This window comes from Orcinus orca, chromosome 11 (assembly GCF_937001465.1).
Source record: "Orcinus orca chromosome 11, mOrcOrc1.1, whole genome shotgun sequence".
Lineage (NCBI taxonomy): Eukaryota > Metazoa > Chordata > Mammalia > Artiodactyla > Delphinidae > Orcinus > Orcinus orca.
The window spans coordinates 102,611,338-102,630,536 of record NC_064569.1 but is presented as its reverse complement, the minus strand read 5'-3'; the positions used below and the strand labels follow the sequence as shown (position 1 = coordinate 102,630,536).

Below are 19,199 nucleotides of genomic sequence, written 5' to 3'. Positions count from 1 at the left end.
TGCTGGGGGCTTCCCTGGCGGCTCAGTGGTTGAGAGTCTGCCTGCCGATGCAGGGGACACGGGTTCGTGCCCTGGTCTGGGAAGATCCCACATGCCGCGGAGCGGCTGGGCCCGTGAGCCATGGCCGCTGAGCCTGCATGTCCGGAGCCTGTGCTCCGCAATGGGAGAGGCCACAACAGTGAGAGGCCTACGTACCGCAAAAAATAAAAAAAAAATAAGTAGTGCTGGGAAAACTGGACAGCTACATGTAAAAGAATGAAATTAGAACACTCCCTAACACCATACACAAAAATAAACTCAAAACGGATTAGAGACCTAACTGTAAGACTGGACAGTATAAAACTCTTAAAGGAAAACACAGGAAGAACACTCTTTGACAGAAATCACAGCAAGATCTTTTTTGATCCACCTCCTAGAGTAGTGGAAATGAAAACAAAAATAAACAAATGGGACCTAATGAAACTTAAAAGCTTTTGCAAAGCAAAGGAAACTACAAACAGGATGAAAAAACAACCCTCAGAATGGGAAAAAATATTTGCAAATGAATCAACAGACAAAGGATTAATCTCCAAAATATATAAACAGCTCATGCAGCTCAATATTAAAAAAACAAACAACCCAATCCAAAAATGGGCAGAAGGGACTTCCCTGGTGGCACAGTAGTTAAGAATCCACCTTCCAATGCAGGGGACACAGGTTCAAGTCCTGGTCCGGGAAGATCCCACATGCTGCAGAACAACTAAGCCAGTGTACCACAACTACTGGGCCTGCGCTCTAGAGCCCATGCTCTGCAACAAGAGAAGCCACCACAGTGAGAAGGCTGCACACCACATCGTTGCCCCGCTCGCCGCAACTAGAGAAAGCCCGCGCACAGCAACCAAGACCCAACTCAGTCAAAAATAAATAAATTAAAAAAAACAACAAAAAAAACCCAAAAACAAAAATGGGCAGAAGACCTAAATAGACATTCCTCCAAAGAAGACATACAGATGGCTAAGAAGCACATGAAAAGCTGCTCAACATCACTATTAGAGAAATGCAAATCGAAACTACAATAAGGTATCACCTCACACCAGTTAGAACGGGCATCACCAGAAAATCTACAAACCACCAATGCTGGAGAGGGTGTGGAGAAAAGGGAGCCCTCTTGTGCTATTGGTGGGAATGTAAACTGATACAGCTGCTATGGAGAACAGTATGGAGGTTCCTTAAAAAACTAAAAGTAGAATTACCATATGACCCAGCAATCCCACTACTGGGCATATACCCTGAGAAAATCATAATTCAAAAAGACACATGCACCCCAATGTTCACTGCAGCACTATTTACAATTGCCAGGTCACGGAAGCAACCTAAATGCCCATTGACAGACGAATGGATAAAGAAGATGTGGTACATATATTCAATGGAATATTACTCAGCCATAAAAAGGAACGAAGCTGGGTCCTTTGTAGAGACGTGGATGAATCTAGAGACTATCATACAGAGTGAAGTAAGTCAGAAAGAGAAAAACAAATATTGTATATTAACGCATATATGTGGAACCTAGAAAAATGGTACAGATGAACCAGTCTGCAGGGCAGAAACAGAGACACAGATGTAGAGAACAAACGTATGGACACCAAGGCGGGAAAGCGGCAGGGTGGTCGTGGTGGTGGTGTGATGAATTGGGAAATTGGGATTGACATGTATACACTGATGTGTATAAAATGGATGACTAATAAGAACCTATTGTATAAAAAAATAAATAAAATTAAATTCCAAAAAAATTTGCTTTGAGGATATATATAGTACATACATTCGGGGCTGATTCTCCTTTTAAAGAGATACTTAATACAGTCTTTAGATGTACTAATGCATTTCACGCTATGGGGTTCTGTCTGCTTAGCATTTGCCCATTTTTTAAAATAAAAACATTTTGCATTATTCAAACCAGAAAATAAACAATAGTTCAAAAACAAACAAACAAAAAAAGAATCCGCCTGCCAATGCAGGGGACACGGGTTCGAGCCCTGGTCCGGGAAGATCCCACATGCCATGGAGCAACTAAGCCCGTGTGCCACAACCACTAAGCCTGTGCTCTACAGCCTGTAAGCCACAACTACCGAGCCCGCGTCCTGCAACTACTGAAGCCCGCGCGCCTAGAGCCCGTGTTCCATGACAAGAGAAGCCACTGCAATGAGAAGCACGCGCACTGCAAGGAAAAGTGGCCCCCGCTCACTGCAACTAGAGAAAGCCTGTGTGCAGGAACGAAAACCTAACGCAGCCAAAAATAAAATAAATAAATAATTTTTTTTTAAAGTAAAGCTTTATTAAAAAAAAAAAACGTACTGTATACAACAACAGACAGAGAGAAAGAAATCAGTAAAACAAATAATTAAGGCTAAATAATTACTGATGAAAAGCTATGAAGCTAAGTGCAAGATTCAGAAAGAATCCATAAATTGGAGAGGCTTATTATAAAATAATCTGTAATTTAAAATCTACAGGATTTCAGTAACATCAACAAAAAACAGCCTGGCCCAGTGCCCCCCTTCTGCCTCTCCATCAGGAGCCTGACCTCAGTCTTCACACATATCCCACCAGCTTTCCTCACAGGGGCAGCAAACCTCCACCTTACCACTCCCATCCAGAATCCCTGTTCTACTGCTATTAACAAGCTTTGTGTTATCTAGTAACGTGATGAGGAATCCTAATATATCCTTAAATCACTAATCAAATTTTTAAATAAAATAGAATGGAGGTCAGAATTCTGTGGCATGCCAATCAGGAGAGGAGCATGCTAATGTAGCTGTCTCATTGAAGGAAAGCGGAGATACTGTTAAGCTTGAAAAGTCAGAGAAGAAATACCTGGGACTTTCCTGGTGGTCCAGTAGGTAAGACTCCGCGCTCCCAATGTAGGGAGCCTGGGTTCGATCCCTGATTGGGGAACTAGATCCCACATGCATGATGCAACTAAGAGTTTGCATGTGGAACTGCCCTGGTGGCACAGTGGTTAAGAATCTGCCTGCCAATGCAGGGGACATGGGTTTGAGCCCTGGTCCGGGAAGATCCCGCATGCTGCGGAGCAACTAACCCATGCACCCACAACCACTGAAGTCTGCGTGCCTAGAGCCCATGCTCCGCAACAAGAGAAGTCACCGCAATGAGAAGCCCACGCACCACAACGAAGAGTAGCCCCTGCTCGCTGCAACTAGAGAAAGCCCATGCACAGCAACAAAAGACCCAACGCAGACAAAAATAAATAAATAAATAACCATTATTAAAATTAAAAAAAAGAGTTCGCATGCCACAACTAAGAAGTCAGCATGCCACAACTAAAGATCCCGCATGCCGCCATGAAGCGCCTGTGTGCCACAACTAAGACACAACGCAGCCAAAATAAATAAATAAATACATATTTAAAAAAAAAAAAGAGAAGAAAAAATACCCATGACAAAAGATCTTAAGTTCAGGGAGGTCACACACACACAAAAAAATTAGAATGTGTAATTTTAATCTGCCGTAAAACAAAAACAAAACAATCTATCCAACGGAAAACAGGAAAGGAGAAATAAAAGCAAAAGTATTAGTAAATGAAAATGTGAAATAAAATGGAGAAATTAGTACTAATACACAACACTGTAAATCAACTATACTTCAAAAAAAATAAATTTTAAAAAATAAATTAGTACTAATATAATAATTTCAACATCTGAATATGGGATAAACTAATCAATGCAAAAGAGTTTTCTCAGATTTAATTTTTAAAAAACAATATCCAACAAAAGACACACTTTAAAAAAACTGAAAAAGGTAGAAATGAAAAGACTGAAAAACATACACAAGGCAAATGTGAACCAAAATAAATTTGAGCCACAATCTTTACGTCTGACAAACTAAAAGTTAAGATAAAGTGAGATGCAAAGAATGTTATAAACAAGTAAAAGGGACAATAGGACAAGAATATATAACCATCACAAAGACAGAGGCATTTTATAGTATTGTTCAACTTCTATAAACTTTATTGCAACAACTGAGAGAAATCCATATATGAAAAATGCCTTGGCCCTGGGCATTTATTCTAGAGAAATAAAAAGTCAAAAACTGGAATTGGTCCAGATGGTCCTTGACACATGAACGCTAAAGTGTGGTCCATCCATACCATGGAATATGACTCAGCAACCAAAAGGAACAAACTACTGATACGTGCAACAACTTGGATGAGTCTCTACAGCAGCAGTCCCCAACCTTTTTGGCACCAGGAACCAGTTTCGTGGAAGACAATTTTTCCACGGATTGTGGGGGGGTTGGTTCAGGCAGCGAGCAATGGGGAGCGGCGGGAAGCAGCAGATGAAGCTTCGTTCACTCGCCCGCTGCCGCTCACCTCCTGCTGTGTGGCCCGGTTCCTAACATGCCATGGACCAGTACCTGTCTGCAGCCTGGGGTTTGGAGACCCCTGCTCTAGAGAATTATTGCTGAGCAAAAAAAGCCAATCCTGGGGACTTCCGTCGTGGTCCAGTGGGTAAGACTCCTCACTCCCAATGCAGGGGGCATGGGCTTGATCCCTGGTCAGGGAACCAGATCCTGCATGCACGCCGGAACTGAGAAGTCCACATGCTGCAACTAAGAAGTCTGCATGCCGCAACTAAGAAGCCCACTTGCCTCAACTAAACATGCCGCAACAAAGATCCCTTGTGTCACAACTAAGACCCGGCACAGCCAAAATAGATAAATAAACTTTTTGTTTTTTAAAAAAAGCCAATCCCCAAAGATTACATACTGTATGATTCCATTTATATATAACATTTTTGAAATGAAAAATTTTAGAAATGGAGGACAAATTAGTGGCATGAGAAGCAGGTAGGTGGAGAGAGGGAAATTAGTGTGGTCGTAAAAGCACAACAATAGAATCCTCGTGGCTTTGGAACTGTTCAGCATTTTGTCTTTGATGGTGGATACACAGCCACACAGATGACAAACTATAAAACTAAACACCTGCACACACAATACAAATACAACTCAGGAAGTATGAGTAAGATCAGTGGACTGTATCAATGTCAATTCCTGGTTGTGATTTTTCTACTATAACTCTGCCAAATATTACCACTGAGGGAAACTGGACAAAGGGTACAAGGGATATCTCTGTATTATTTCTTACAGCTGCAATGTTAAAAAGGTGAATAATATTAATAAGCTCAAGCTATAAAAGAGACACAAAATTCTACACCCAAAGGACAGAGAATACAAATTCTTTTTGAAAACACCATGTAACATTTAAAAATATAAACCACATATTAAACCAATAAAGGAAGCCTCAACAGACTCCAAAAGACCACTATCTTGCAGACTGTATTCCCCAAACAATAAAGCATAGTAATTAATATATCAAGGATAGTTTTTAAAAATCAGTGACAAGCTGATCCTAAAATCCATATGGAAATGCAAGTGGTCCAGAACACACAAAACAATCTTGAAAAGGAACAATGCTGGAGGACTCATTCTTCCTGATTTCAAAATTTACTACGAAGTTCCAGTAAACAATACAATGTGGTACAGGCCTAAGGAACAACATGTAGATTGATGGAATAGAATTGAGACAAGAAGTAAACACTCATGGGCTTCCCTGGTGGCGCAGTGGTTAAGAATCCGCCTGCCAGTGCAGGAGACACGGGTTCGAGCCCTGGTCCGGGAAGATCCCACATGCCGTGGAGCCACTAAGCCCGTGTGTCACAAATACTGAACCTGCGCTCTAGAGCCCGCGAGCCACAACTACTGAGCTCATGTGCCACAACTACTGAAACCCGCGCACCCTAGAGCCCGTGCTCTGCAACAAGAGAAGCCACCACAATGAGAAGCCTGCGCACCGCAACGAAGAGTAACCCCTGCTCACCACAACTAGAGAAAGCCCGTGCGCAGCAACGAAGACCCAATGCAACCAAACATAAGTTAATTAATTGAAAAATAAATAAACAAACACTCAGATTTACAGTCAACTGATTTTTGACAAGGGTGAAAAAATAATTCAATGGGGGTTAGAACAGTGTTTTCAATATATGATGCTGGAACAACTAGATATCTGCATGCGAAAGAATAAATGCAGACCCTTACTTATACACTGTATACAAAGATTTACCAACATTGATCAAAGACCTAAATTTAAGTGCTAAAACTATAAAACTCTTAGAAGAAAAAATCATGTATTTGCCGATGGTTTCTTAGATATGACACCAAAAGCAACAATAGAAAATATGACTTGGACTTCCTCAAAAATAGTTTTGTACTTCAAATGACACCTTTAACAAAGTGTAAAGACAACCCACACGATGGGAGAACGTTTTCACAAAAGAAAATTTTTGCAAATCATATATCTAAAAAAGGACTTGTACCTAGAATATATAAAAAACTCTTACAACTCAATAATAAAAAGACAAATTTTAGAACAAGTAAAGGATCTGGGCTTCCCTGGGGGCACAGTGGCTAAGAATCTGCCTGCTAATGCAGGGGACACGGGTTTGAGCCCTGGTCTGGGAAGATCCCACATGCCACAGAGCAACTAAGCCCGTGCTCCACAACTACTGAGCCTGAGCTCTAGAGCCTGTAAGCCACAACTACTGAGTCCACGTGCCACAACTACGGAAGCCTGTGTGCCTAGAGCCCGTGCTCTGCAACAAGAGAAGCCATGACAATGCGAAGCCCGCGCACTGCAACAGAAAGTAGCCCCCGCTCACCGCAACTAGAAAAAGCCCGCACACAGCAACGAAGACCCAACACAGCCAAAAATTAATTAATTAAGGAAAAAATGAGTCAAGGATCTGAATAGACATTTCTCCAAAGAAAATATCCAAATGGACAAAAAGCACACCAAAAAATGCTCGGTACCATTAGCCATCTGGGAAATGCAAGTCAAAACCACAATGAAGGGACTTCCCTGGTGGTGCAGTGGTTAAGAATCCACCTGCCAATGCAGGGGACAGAGGTTCAATCCCTGGTCCAGGAAAATCCCATATGCCACGGAGCAACTAAGCCCATGTGCCACAACTACTGAGCCTGTGCTCTAGAGCCTGCAAGCCACAACTACTGAGCCCGTGAGCCACAACTACTGAAGCCTGCATGTCTAGAGCCTGTGCTCCACAAGAGAAGCCACCGCAATGAGAAGCACGCGCACTGCAACGAAAGAGTGGCCCCCGCTCACCGCAACTAGAGAAAGCCCACACACAGCAACAAAGGCCCAACGTAGACAAAAATAATAAAATAAATTAAATTTTTAAAAAATGTGGTCTATCCATACAATGGAATGTTATTCAGTAATAAGAAAGAATGAAGTACTGATAGGCCCCCATGTAGCCTGGTTGGTTTCACCGCAGCAGCACCGAGGCGGCCTCCATGCGCCGAGCACCCACACTATGCTGCTCTGCGTGATGCCAGCACTGCACACCAGGCCTGGGTCTGCACACACCAGCCCACAGGCCGCAGGTTCCTTCATGGTGGGGATGGTCATACATCTTATGTGTTCCACAAGACAGCACCGGAGCACACACAGAACAAATCTTGACCAACAAATAAAACCAAAATTTCACCCAAATAATCATCATCATGCTACTCACTTATTCATACCTTTTATAGTCTGAAAGAATAAACTAAGTTAACATCTACTTATTTACCCCTAAATCATAAAAGAGAAAGTCTAGGCGGGATTTCCACCCTGTAAAAAAGAGTAAGACACTCAAGGGCCTCTGAGAACCCATCCCATCTGCAGAATCTGGTGCCCCAACTTATCTACCCCAGGGCCTGTGTGCTAAAGTCAGCCCAGCTCAACGTTCCAAGACACGGGGATTTCACAGGCTGGTTAAGTTCTTTGCTTTTTTTTTTCCCCAATAAATTTATTTATTTATTTATTTTATCTTTGGCTGCATTGGGTCTTTGTTGCTGCACGCAGGCTTTCTCTTGTTGTGGTGAGCGGGGGCTACTCTTCGTTGCAGTGCACAGGCTTCTCATTGCAGTGGCTTTTCTTGTTGCGGAGCACGGGCTCTAGGTGCGCGGGCTTCAATAGTTGTGGCACACGGGCTTAATTGCTCCATGGCATGTGGGATCTTCCCGGACCAGGGACTGAACCCATGTCGCTTGCACTGGCAGGCAGATTCTTAACCACTGCGCCACCAGGGAAGTCCCAAGTTCTTTTCTTTTAATTTAGAAAACTAACAGGGTTGCCAACTTTTTCACTCTCCCAAGCCAGGAGGAGGGAGGGAGGGAAAGAGAGAGAAAGAAAAGCAGACACAAAGGGGCTTCCCAAAAATAAATAAATTAATTAAATTAAATTTTAAAAAAAGGAGGAAAGGATAAACTGTCATCTACAGTCACCTTCAATTCAGACAACAATGGCTTTTCCAATATCAAAAGAAGAAACCCATAATATCAGGATTGAGGATTATGTCTTACTTTAAAAAAATACAGTTTTAAGAAAAGCTCACCTTTGCTCATCTCACCAATATTACATACAGACCAGCATCTGAGAACCTCTATTTACATTACCATTGACACCTGAAATAAAAATAGGTTACTCTCAAAGTCATTCACTTAGATTGACTGTGTGCCTCACTAGCTCACACCTAGGCCATTAAACCAAAAATCTCTTGTGTAGCAACATTTCTGTGCTTCCGTGCATTTTAAGAAATACGTAATCTCATCAGTGGCATCCCTTAAAGAGTTCATAGCAATGGTATTGGTTTAGGCGCAGCTAATTTCACTGCCTAAGGAACTGGTTTAAACTGGTTCTAGAACTGTTACTCAGGTAATACTGCATAGTTCTTTTCCAAACGTTTCAAGATGACTTTACTTTCTTTTTTAATATTTACTTATTTATTCATTCATTCATTCATTTTTGGCTGCGTTGGATCTTAGTTCCGGCACTCAGGACTTTTCGTTGCGGCGAGCAGGCTACACTCTGGTTGTGGCGTGTGGGCTTAGTTGCCCCGCAGCATGTGGAATCTTAGTTCCCCAACCAGGGATCGAACCCGTGTTCCCTGCATTGGAAGGCGGATTCTTAACCACTGGACCACCAGGGAAGTCCCTTCCAAACGTTTCTTGTATCCCAACAACTATGCACTACTCTCCAAAAAGATGCTAGCATCCTCTTAATTGGCCCTCACCTACAGGAAGGCTAATTTTCCTTCCCTAGATGACCCAGAGGCCCGCCACTGACAGCGCATCTTTAGAACAAGCTACTGGCTCACAGAACTGGCGTGTTGACTTGAGACGTCTCTGGTTATATGTGAGATGCAACACAGCACAAGGATTCCCATCACATCCTGACAACAGCCTCCACAGTCTGTCTGGAATGCCAAGCAAAGTATTACCAGCATCTTCTAGACTCTTATCCAACAGCCAAATGAGAGGAACTTCAAGTTCCTCTTGAACTACCTCTTCATTTACTTCTTCTGGTTAGTATAACCATCGGACACAAGGCAGCTTCCAGAGGAATGCTGTCCATACGATCATGCAGGTCCTTGGACAGAGCCCTTCAGAAAAGAACATTCTGCAGTAGAGACTGTTGCTAAGAGAAAATGAGAATCTGAAATGCAGCCTATACCTGTCTGACCAATTGCTTTTTAAAAGTTTCACAACCGAGGTCCTGGCTCTGCTGTGTGACGTGACCTCTTGTGCCCTGGCGTCCTCACCTGTAAACGGGGGACCAGGAGCGCCGTCCACGTAGAGCTGCTGTGAGGCTGAACTGAGCTACCCCATGAGGAGCCCAGAACAGGGGCTGGCACACTTTCTCCTCAGTCTCCTGACTGCAAAGGAGAGAAGGAAACAGAGACAAGGTCACCTTGCCACAGAGCACGGGCTCACTTGCTCATGGGAGCTGACCGTGAGCCTCTCCCGGTGCCACCTTCAAGTGGCATCACACTGGTAGCTCACGTTGGACATGACAGAAGCATTAGCACTGTAGAAATCGACAAATGCTACAAGCCAGGAGGTTTTTGTGCTTTTGTTTGGTTTTTGGTTTTGACTTTAAAAAATTTTTTTAATTATTATTTTTATTTTTGGCTGCATTGGATCTTCCTTTCTGCGCACAGGCTTTCTCCAGTTGCAGCGAGCGGGGGCTACTCTTCATTGCGGTGCGCAGGCTTCTCAACCTGGTAGTTTCTCTTGTTGTGCAGCACGGGCTCTAGGCACGTGGGCTTCAGTGGTTGCAGCACGTGAGCTCAGTAGTTGCAGCACTCGAGCACTAGAGCATGTGGGCTTCAGTAATTGCGGCACGCGGGCTCTAGAGCGCAGGCTCAGTGGTTGTGGCTCACAGGCTTAGTTGCTCTGGGGCATGTGGGATCTTCCTGGACCAGGGATAAAACCCGTGTCCCCCACACTGGCAGGCGGACTCTTAACCACTGCACCACCATGGAAGCCCCGTGGCCAGGAGGTTTTTGACTCTCCCAGAGAGCCAGATATTAAACATTTACCAACACACCACTGGAATTCTATTGGTCTGGAAAAAAGCGACAATGTGAATCCATGGACAGCAGCGGATACTTGCACAATCAGTCAAACAACAAACAAGACCATGTCTATACTGGGCACAGTCCACTGGGGGTGGCGGCGGGGGGGGGACCAAAAAGAAGGGGGTGGGGTGGGAGGAACAGGTGAATAAAAATCTAAAATCAGAAGTGAAAAGAATAGCCACAGGACGCCCCTGGTGGCGCAGTGGTTAAGAATCCACCTGCTTATGCAGGGGACATGGCAGAGCAACTAAGTCCGTGTGCCACAACTACTGAGCCCACGTGCCGCAACTACTGAAGCCTGTGCACCTAGAGCCCGTGCTCCACAACAAGAGAAGCCACTGCAATGAGAAGCCCACACACCACAACGAAGAGTAGCGCCCGCTCTCCGCAACTAGAGAAAACCCGTGCGCAGCAATGAAGACCTGTGCAGCCAAAAATAAATAAATAAATATATTTAAAATAAGTAAATAAAAATAAAGAGTATGCTTATTTAATAGTCTGTTTCTTTTTTTAAAATATTTATTTACTATTTATTTTTGGCTGCACCGGGTCTTAGTTGCTGCGCGAGAGATATTTAGTTGCAGCATGCGGACTTCTTAGTTGTGGCATGCAGACTTCTTAGTTGCGGCATGCAAACTCTTAGTTGCAGCATGCATGTGGGACCTAGTTCCCCGACGAGGGATCAGAACCTGGGCCCCCCTGCACTGGGAGCGTGGAGTCCTACCACTGGACCACCGGGGAAGTCCCAATAGTCTGTTTCTGATAATCCCCAAATCTAAAATCTTGGGAGGGTTGTTTCTACTGGTTTTCGTGCATGGTGCCTTATTCCCTTGTGTGCTTGTCCAGTTTTGTCTGTGTGCTAATCAACATCCTTAAAAAATAGTCATAGGTGTTTTCTGCATTTTAGGATGATGGTAACTTCCTCCAGAGAGGTTTTATGTTTGGTCCCATTGCTGCCTGAAGGCATTACCAAACCAGAAAACCTTAAATTCATGCTTCATTTCCCTGAGCTACGAAGTAATATGAACCTGGGCTACAAATCCTCCCAAAGGCCGATCCATAGCCATAACTCTCCCCCTTTTCTCCTGCTACATTTAGTAAAAAGCTGGGGGCAAAGATGGAGTTAGGCAGGTACGCTTCTAGCTCACCCTGCCTCTGAGGGTACAGACTTTCAGAGCCCATTTAATATGAGGAGGGCCCCCTTTAGGTTCTCTACCTTGAGAGGACTTCACTTCAGAGGCCGGCAAGGACTCAGAAATCAAAGCCCCACTTTGTCCAAATCAGCAAATGTCCTTAAGGCAAAGGCAGATTCCATCCTATGGTGTTTAAATTACCTTTCTGGGTTCTTCCTTTGTTATATTTTGGTTTAAAACTTCCTTGCAATATTGTCAGTCTTTCTGATTTTTTTCTTTTCTTTTTTTTTTTCTCTTTGGCTGCACTGGGTCTTCGTTACTGCGTGCAGGCTTTTCTCTAATTGCGGAGAGCGGGGGCTACTCTTCGTTGCAGTGCACGGGCTTTTTATTGCAGCGGCTTCTCCTCTTGTGGAGCACGGGCTCTAGGCGCTCGAGCTTCAGTACTTGTAGCTCACGGGCTCTAGAGCACAGGCTCAGTAGTTGCGGCACCCAGGCTCAGCTGCTCCACGGCATGTGGAATCTTCCAAAACCAGGGCTCAAACCCGTGTCCCCTGCATTGGTAGGCGGATTCCCAACCACTGCGCCACCAGGGAAGCCCTTGATTTTTTTCTTTAATCCAACAATTTTAATTGTTTTCCACAGGGTGGGGGATGGGAGGATAGCAGGTAGTCCAAATAATCTAGCCTAACAATTACCAAATACATAAAAACACTGATGTTTTTCTGTAAAATATACCTGATACACAATTCTGTACTGAAGTTTATATTCTCTCATCACTTTGAGGACTTACTCCACTCTCTAGTGGCCTCTATTTATGCTAATTAGACATCCGTTGTCAACCTAACAGACACTCCTTTGTAGGTAATCTCTCTTTTACCTCTGGCTTAAGGTCTTTTTGTCTTTGTTGTTATACAATTTCAGTGTATGGGTGTGGGTTTCCTTTTACTTATACTGTTTAGGAAATAGTGTGCTTCCTAAATCTACAGATTTCTCTCTCATTAGTTTCTGAAAAGTCAACACTATTAACACTTTAACGCCTCTCCTCCTTCTCCCTACTTTTCCATCCTGGGATTCCAACTACACAGTCACAGCACACTTTTATCCTACCCTCCACTTCTCTAGTCTCACTTTCCATCTCCCATCTCTCAATGCTGCACACTGGATAATTTCTTCAGGTATATATTCCAGTTCACTAATTCTGCCCCCAGCCATGTTTAATTTATTTAATTCACATATATTGTTTTTAATTTCAACTTATTTTTCATTTCTGAAAGTTCTACTTGGAATCATTTTGATACCTTGGTTTTCGTTACTAATTTTTATTCTATTTTGTATTTCTTCAAAAATTTCATACATTATTATATATACTGCATCTGATTATCCAATACCTGCAGACCTTGGGGTATCTAATTCTGCCAACTCCTCACAATGGTGTGTGTCCTGAATATAGAATGAAGCTTGCTTAAACATAATCTACAGAAATCCTGAGGGCCTACACTGAGTATGCTTTGCTCTGAAAAGGATTTATCTTCTCTTCAGCAAGGGGCAAAAGAATGCTATCATAATACTCACTGTTTCTTTTCTTTTCTTTTTCTCTTTTGGCTTTTGAAGAGTTAGCTTAATTTTTAAGCACTGAAGTGCTCCCGGGAAGTTGCACCTACTGTAATTTATCCAGCATCTAATCAGATTGCAATGGGCAAACCTTTTAGGGGCATCTACTACAGCTGGAGGCACAAGCCCCTCCCCCCCTTTTCAGCTTCTACTTGGAATGTGTTCTGATGGCGGCCATAACACATATAAGCCTATCTCACCTATTCCCCACGGGTGAGACACGGCATGTTCCTCACTACATATGCATGACTGTCCCTGTTTTATTTGGATTACCCTTTGGCTTGGAGAGACCAAGTAACTTTTCCACAACACAGCATCTCAAAACCAGACACAGGAGGGTCAAGAATCCCTAAAAGTCAGGACACTATATGCACATCTTCAAAACTAAAATTGGTGCTGTCATCCATCTTCGAATGTCCCCTTATACAGTATATTTGCATAAATTACACAATAAAACAGAATCAAAAACAATTATCTTACCTTCTGGGGAAACTCCTTGTTTAAATTTTGTATTTAGGCAAAATATAAAAACATTTGGGATTTTCTCTTGGAGTATATGCAACTTTAAGAAAAATTTTTTCATTCAGTAGACTTATAATCTCTTCACCTGAAAAATAAGAGGAAAAAAACTTATTTTAAGTTCTACTTCTGTAAAGTTAACTCACCAAAGTGATAGGGAAAAGGAAAACAAAAATCATTAGCTTTACTCAGTATTTAAATTATCAGAACATTTCATGATTAAGGATCTAAAAACTCCCTTGTCCATGCCTGTTCTACAGACATTGGTACCAATGATACACACCCACTTTAAATCTGGTTAACTAACTCAATGGTTGGAATTTAAGGACATGAGAAGGACCTCTGTGAAGTTGTCTAGTTTCATGCCTACACACTATAACTATCAAGAGACACATATCCCGGTCACAAGATGACTGGACGGCTCACTGATGATCCATCACAACTTCTAGAAGAAAAGTGCTCCAAAGTGCTCCAGGTGTGATCCCTAACACCATTTCCAAATAACGTGACTAGCACTCCTTGGCGAAAGGACTGACTTCAAGGCATGCAACAAAAACACAGACCAGGGGGCTTCCCTGATGGCGCAGTGGTTAAGAATCTGCCTGCCAATGCAGGGGACACAGGTTCGAGCCCTGGCCCGGGAAGATCCCACATGCCGCAGAGCAACTAAGCCCGTGCGCCACAACTACTGAAGCCCACGCGCCTAGAGCCCGTGCTCTGCAACAAGAGAAGCCACCGCAATGAGAAGCCTACGCGCCAAAACGAAGAGCAGCCCCAGCTCACCACAACTAGAGAAAACCTGCGTGCAGCAACGAAGAACCAACGCAGACAAAAAAATTAAAAAATAAAATAAATAAATTTATTTTTAAAAAAACAACACAGACCAGCAGAGCACAGGACTGTTCGTTCTGTATTTGCATGGAAGTCATGATTTTACCTTTTTCTAAAAAATTAATTTTTTTTTAATTTATTTTTTTGGCTGCATTGGGTCTTCGTTGCTGTGCGCGGGCTTTCTCTAGTTGCGGCGAGTGGGGGCTACTCTTCGCTGCGGTGCGCGGGCTTCTCATTGCAGTTGGCTTCTCGTTGCGGAGCACGGGCTCTAGGCGTGCAGGCTTCAGCAGTTGTGGTTTGCAGGCTCTAGAGCGCAGGCTCAGCAGTTGTGGCGCACGGGCTAAGCTGCTCCATGGCATATGGGATCTTCCCGGACCAGGGCTCGAACCCGTGTCCCCTGCACTGGCAGGTGGATTCTTAACCACTGTGCCACCAGGGAAGCCCAATGATTTTACCTTTTGAAAATTATACTTTAGCAATAGGAGGGGTGACTGTTCTAGAATATAAGAGCCCTAAGAGACCTAATCATCAAATATAATATTTAGATCTTGTTCGGGTCCAATTAAAATGAATCAACTCGAAGAGTATATTTTTGAAGCTATTGGGGAAATCTGAATATGGACTGGTATAAGATGGTATTAAGGAATTACTGTAAATCTCTTAGTTGTAAAAGTGACATGACCACTATGTTTTTAAAAATAAAAACTTCGCTTATCTGTTAGAGAGAAAAAGTGAAGTATTCATGGATGAAATGACATTATTTCTTGGATTTACTTTTAAAACACTCCACCGAAACACAAGAACCAAACAAATTTTAAAAGTGTGAGAGAGATATTACTCAGCCATAAAAAGAAACGAAATTGAGTTATCTGTAGTGAGGTGGATGGACCTAGAGTCTGTCATACAGAGTGAAGTAAGTCAGAAAGAGAAAAACAAATACCACATACTAACACATATATATGGAATCTAAAAAGAAAAATGGTTCTGAAGAACCTAGGGGCAGGGCAGGAATAAAGACACAGACATAGAGAATGGACTTAAGGATATGGGGAGGGGGAAGGGTAAGCTGGGACGAAGTTAGAGAATGGCACTGACATATATACACTACCAAACGTAAAATAGATAGCTACTGGGAAGCAGCTGCATGGCACGGGGAGATAATAAGCTCAGTGCTTTGTAACCACCTAGAGGGGTGGGATAAGGAGGGTGAGAGGGAGATGCAAGAGGGAGGGGATGTGGGGATATGACGCAAGAGGGAGGGGATGTGGGGATATACGTATGCATATAGCTGATTCACTTTATTATACAGCAGAAACTAACACAACACTGTAAAGCAATTATACTCCAATAATGACGTTTTTTAAAAAAAATAGACAGTTCACAACATTAAAAAAAAAAGTGTGAGAGAAAAAGGGACAGATTAAAAAATAATAATAATAACTGGCAAAGTACCAATCACTGATAAAGCTGGGAGATGAGTACGTGGGTGTTCATTATGTTTTCTGTACATTTGTGTATTTTAAAATTTCATATAAAAGTCAAGCAAAAAAAAAGGCACTCGAAGTTGTGCTACTAAGCCAGGAATAAGTCAGTGTTATCTCCTAAAATAGGAAAATCTTTTTACATCTGTGAAACGGAACAAAGGAAACTTCCTTTACAATAGAGTCAGGAGGCCAGAAGGGGAGCCCTCACCCACTGCTACTCAGCCTCAACCACAGACCCCCATGGAGGAAGGTTTCCCATTTGCCCAGCAACTCAGCCAGTGAGAAACCATCACCACCCTGAACTCTCACTTTCCTCCAATGGACTTTTGTTCAAAATAGCCCCTCCCAACTTCCTCCTTTTTCTCTACAAAGTAACCTTCCTCTGCTTTGTTCGTGAGACCTGCCTATGGCTTTTGCTATTGCTTGCTTGTGCTGAATTGCAACTCTCTGCTATTCCCAAAGAAACCCATTTTGCTGGTAAAATAACTGGCTGTTTTACTTTTAAAGTTGGCACATCTAACATTTCAAAATTATTAAGCTAAATAATTCAAAATTGGCTTTTCAGCACTTTATACACAGTTTCAAAATAAGGAAGTATCTCTGTAAGGGCCCTAAGACCTCTACATTCTGACTTTGAACCAGTGCTTCTATAACATACATGTTCTTAACCAATTCTACTTAGTCTGAGCTGGAGGAAACCCGAAGCAGCCGGGACATCACGGCGGACACGCAGCCAGGGAATGAGTGACACCTTCTCCTCAGCGGGCACAAATTCTGAGCATCCTCCCCGTGCTTGCACTCCCTGGCAGCGTCACCCTCTCCCACGTCCTCCCACTGCAGGTACGAGCGTTCTGTCACCAGTGTCCTCCAGCCCAGACCCCGTGGGTTCTTCTTCTCAGCAGGCCCTCAGGATCTCATTCTGTAGCCTGGTTCTCCTGTGACACCTTTCTCCCAAGCCCTATCCCCACCTCCTTCCCTAAATACATGAATTCCCTTCATGTCCACCCAGGTAAGGCCACCTCTGCTCTCCCACCCAGGCATCCCGAACTAGAAAGGGGTCAGCATTCTCATAGGTCCCATCACTATCTTCTATGCTTCCTAATACCTTCATTCAAATACCTGTTTTTGATACTTTTGCTTCTGGCCAAGACGAAATAACAGGGACGAGATTTACAAATGAAATGGTTTTCAAGACACTGGCTATCCTGCAGTGACGAACAGTGATCCCTGACAGGAGGGAAACAAGAGGAGCCCTTTAACTGCCCAGCCTCCTGCCTGACAAGTAGTTCTGGGTAACAGCAGAGACACCAGGTGGGGTCCAGCAGTCCCCCGAGGCGAAGAAACAGCACTGGGAGTCCAGGAAGGCCAAGGCGCTAGAGTCCACAGGCAGAGCACTGGAAGGGACAGAGTCGTAGACAGCGCTGAGGATCTGTGGGCTCCAGCCAGGTACTGATCAACGGAAGTGTGTAAGAAAGGCATCCAAGCCAGGGATTAGTGGGAACCACCCTCCAATTTCACACGGGGCCAAGGAGAGTTACTCTTCCTCCCAGTCACAGTGGAAAATTTCCTAATTTCGGGGCATTGGACAAAGTACTCAGTAGACTTTTGCCTCAGTGGTGGGGCAAAGTGACTCAACACTGGACTCAACATTACTCTGGTCCCACCTAACAAAGCCTAAAAGCCAGACCCACAGAATCAAACTGTTTCTGAGTAATTTAACAACATTCCAGAACAAAGGTCAAGAATATTTATAGAAATACAAAAATACCCAGCATCCAACAAGATAAAAGTCACAGTGTCTTGGCATCCAATCAAAAATGACCAGACATGCAAGGAAGCAGGAAAACACAAACCATAATCAACCTAGAAAAGACACAGATGATAAAATTAATAGACAAGGACAGTTAAGCAGCTGTTGTAACCGTACTCCGTATGTTCAAAAACCTAGAGGAAATATTAGACGTGTTAGAGACGTGAGAGATATACGAAGACCCAAACAGATCATAAATATACTCTTAATCCAAAAAAAGGCAGAAAAAGAGGAAAAGGGAACAGAGGGCACACTGGAAGCCTCGACCAGGCCACGCTAAGTGGGGCCACCACTCAACACAGTCTCAGTTCTCTTTCCTCACCCCCACCCACCTCCCCAACCACACCAGCACCCACTGCTTCTTAAATATGCTGCTGCTTAAATACAGCTGACACCTTGGCACCTGGGTCCCCTCTGCCTGGAAAACCCTTCGTCACATCTTCCTACCTGGCGAATTCCTGTCTGCTCCTCAAGTCCGAAATTCACCAAAAACCACTTCTGTCAGGTCACTGAGTCCTTCCTCAGTGCTCTCACAAGAGCACTTCCAGAGAATCAACACACTATAATTATCTAGTTTTACATATTTTTATTTATTCTGAATTATGAAAAAATTTAAAATATAAAAAGGTCCAGAGAAGAATATAACAAATATCCATGTATTGGGATTTAATAAATGTTACCATTTGCTCACATATGCCGCCTACTTTAAAAAAAAATAAATTGTTTCTAATACACTGAAGAATTGACAACCTATTCAACTCCCTTTATCCACAGAGATAATCATTAATTCGCAGTATCCATAACTTCATTCTTTTACTACTTACATAACTATAAGTAATGCATTATTTTAAGAGTATATTTAGGACCTCCCTGGTGGCACAGTAGTTAAGAATCCACCTGCCAACGCAGGGGACACAGGTTCGAGCCCTGGTCCGGGAAGATCCCACACACCACGGAGCAACTAAGCCTGTGCGCCACAACTACTGAGCCTGCGCTCCAGAGCCCACATGCCACAACTACTGAAGCCCACATGCCTAGAGCCCGTGCTCCACAACAAGAGAAGCCACCACAATGAAAAGCCCGTGCACCACAACAAAGAGTAGCCCCAGCTCGACACAACTAGAGAAAGCCCGCGTGTGGCAACGAAGACCCGATGCAGCCAAAATAAATTAATTAATTTTAAAAAATAAAAAATAAAAACAAGTATTTGGAGGTACCGGAGACCAATCAAGAACATGCAGAAACTGGAGGGAACACGATCTCTGTCAGAAGGAGAGCAAGGAGGAAAGAGGCCAGAGTTCAGGGCTACCAGCATGGCTGAAAATCAAACAGGAAA

At 43.3% G+C, this 19,199-nt stretch overlaps 1 protein-coding gene across 9 annotated transcripts in view; it reads right to left on the bottom strand.

Annotated features, from left to right (window-relative positions):
• Positions 1–19,199, bottom strand: part of PPP6R2 (protein phosphatase 6 regulatory subunit 2) — an 84,072-nt gene that overhangs the window by 52,546 nt on the left and 12,327 nt on the right. For 7 of the 9 annotated variants that reach the window (XM_033405395.2, XM_033405402.2, XM_033405404.2 and 4 more), the window contains exons 2-3: positions 13,700–13,826; positions 9,657–9,770 (exon numbers count right to left, since the gene is read on the bottom strand). The gene's annotated coding sequence lies outside the window, so the exon portion shown is untranslated. Of the gene's footprint in view, positions 1–8,450; positions 8,521–9,656; positions 9,771–13,699; positions 13,827–19,199 lie in introns of all 9 variants that reach the window. The other 2 variants (XM_033405396.2, XM_033405400.2) reach the window with 2 other exon arrangements.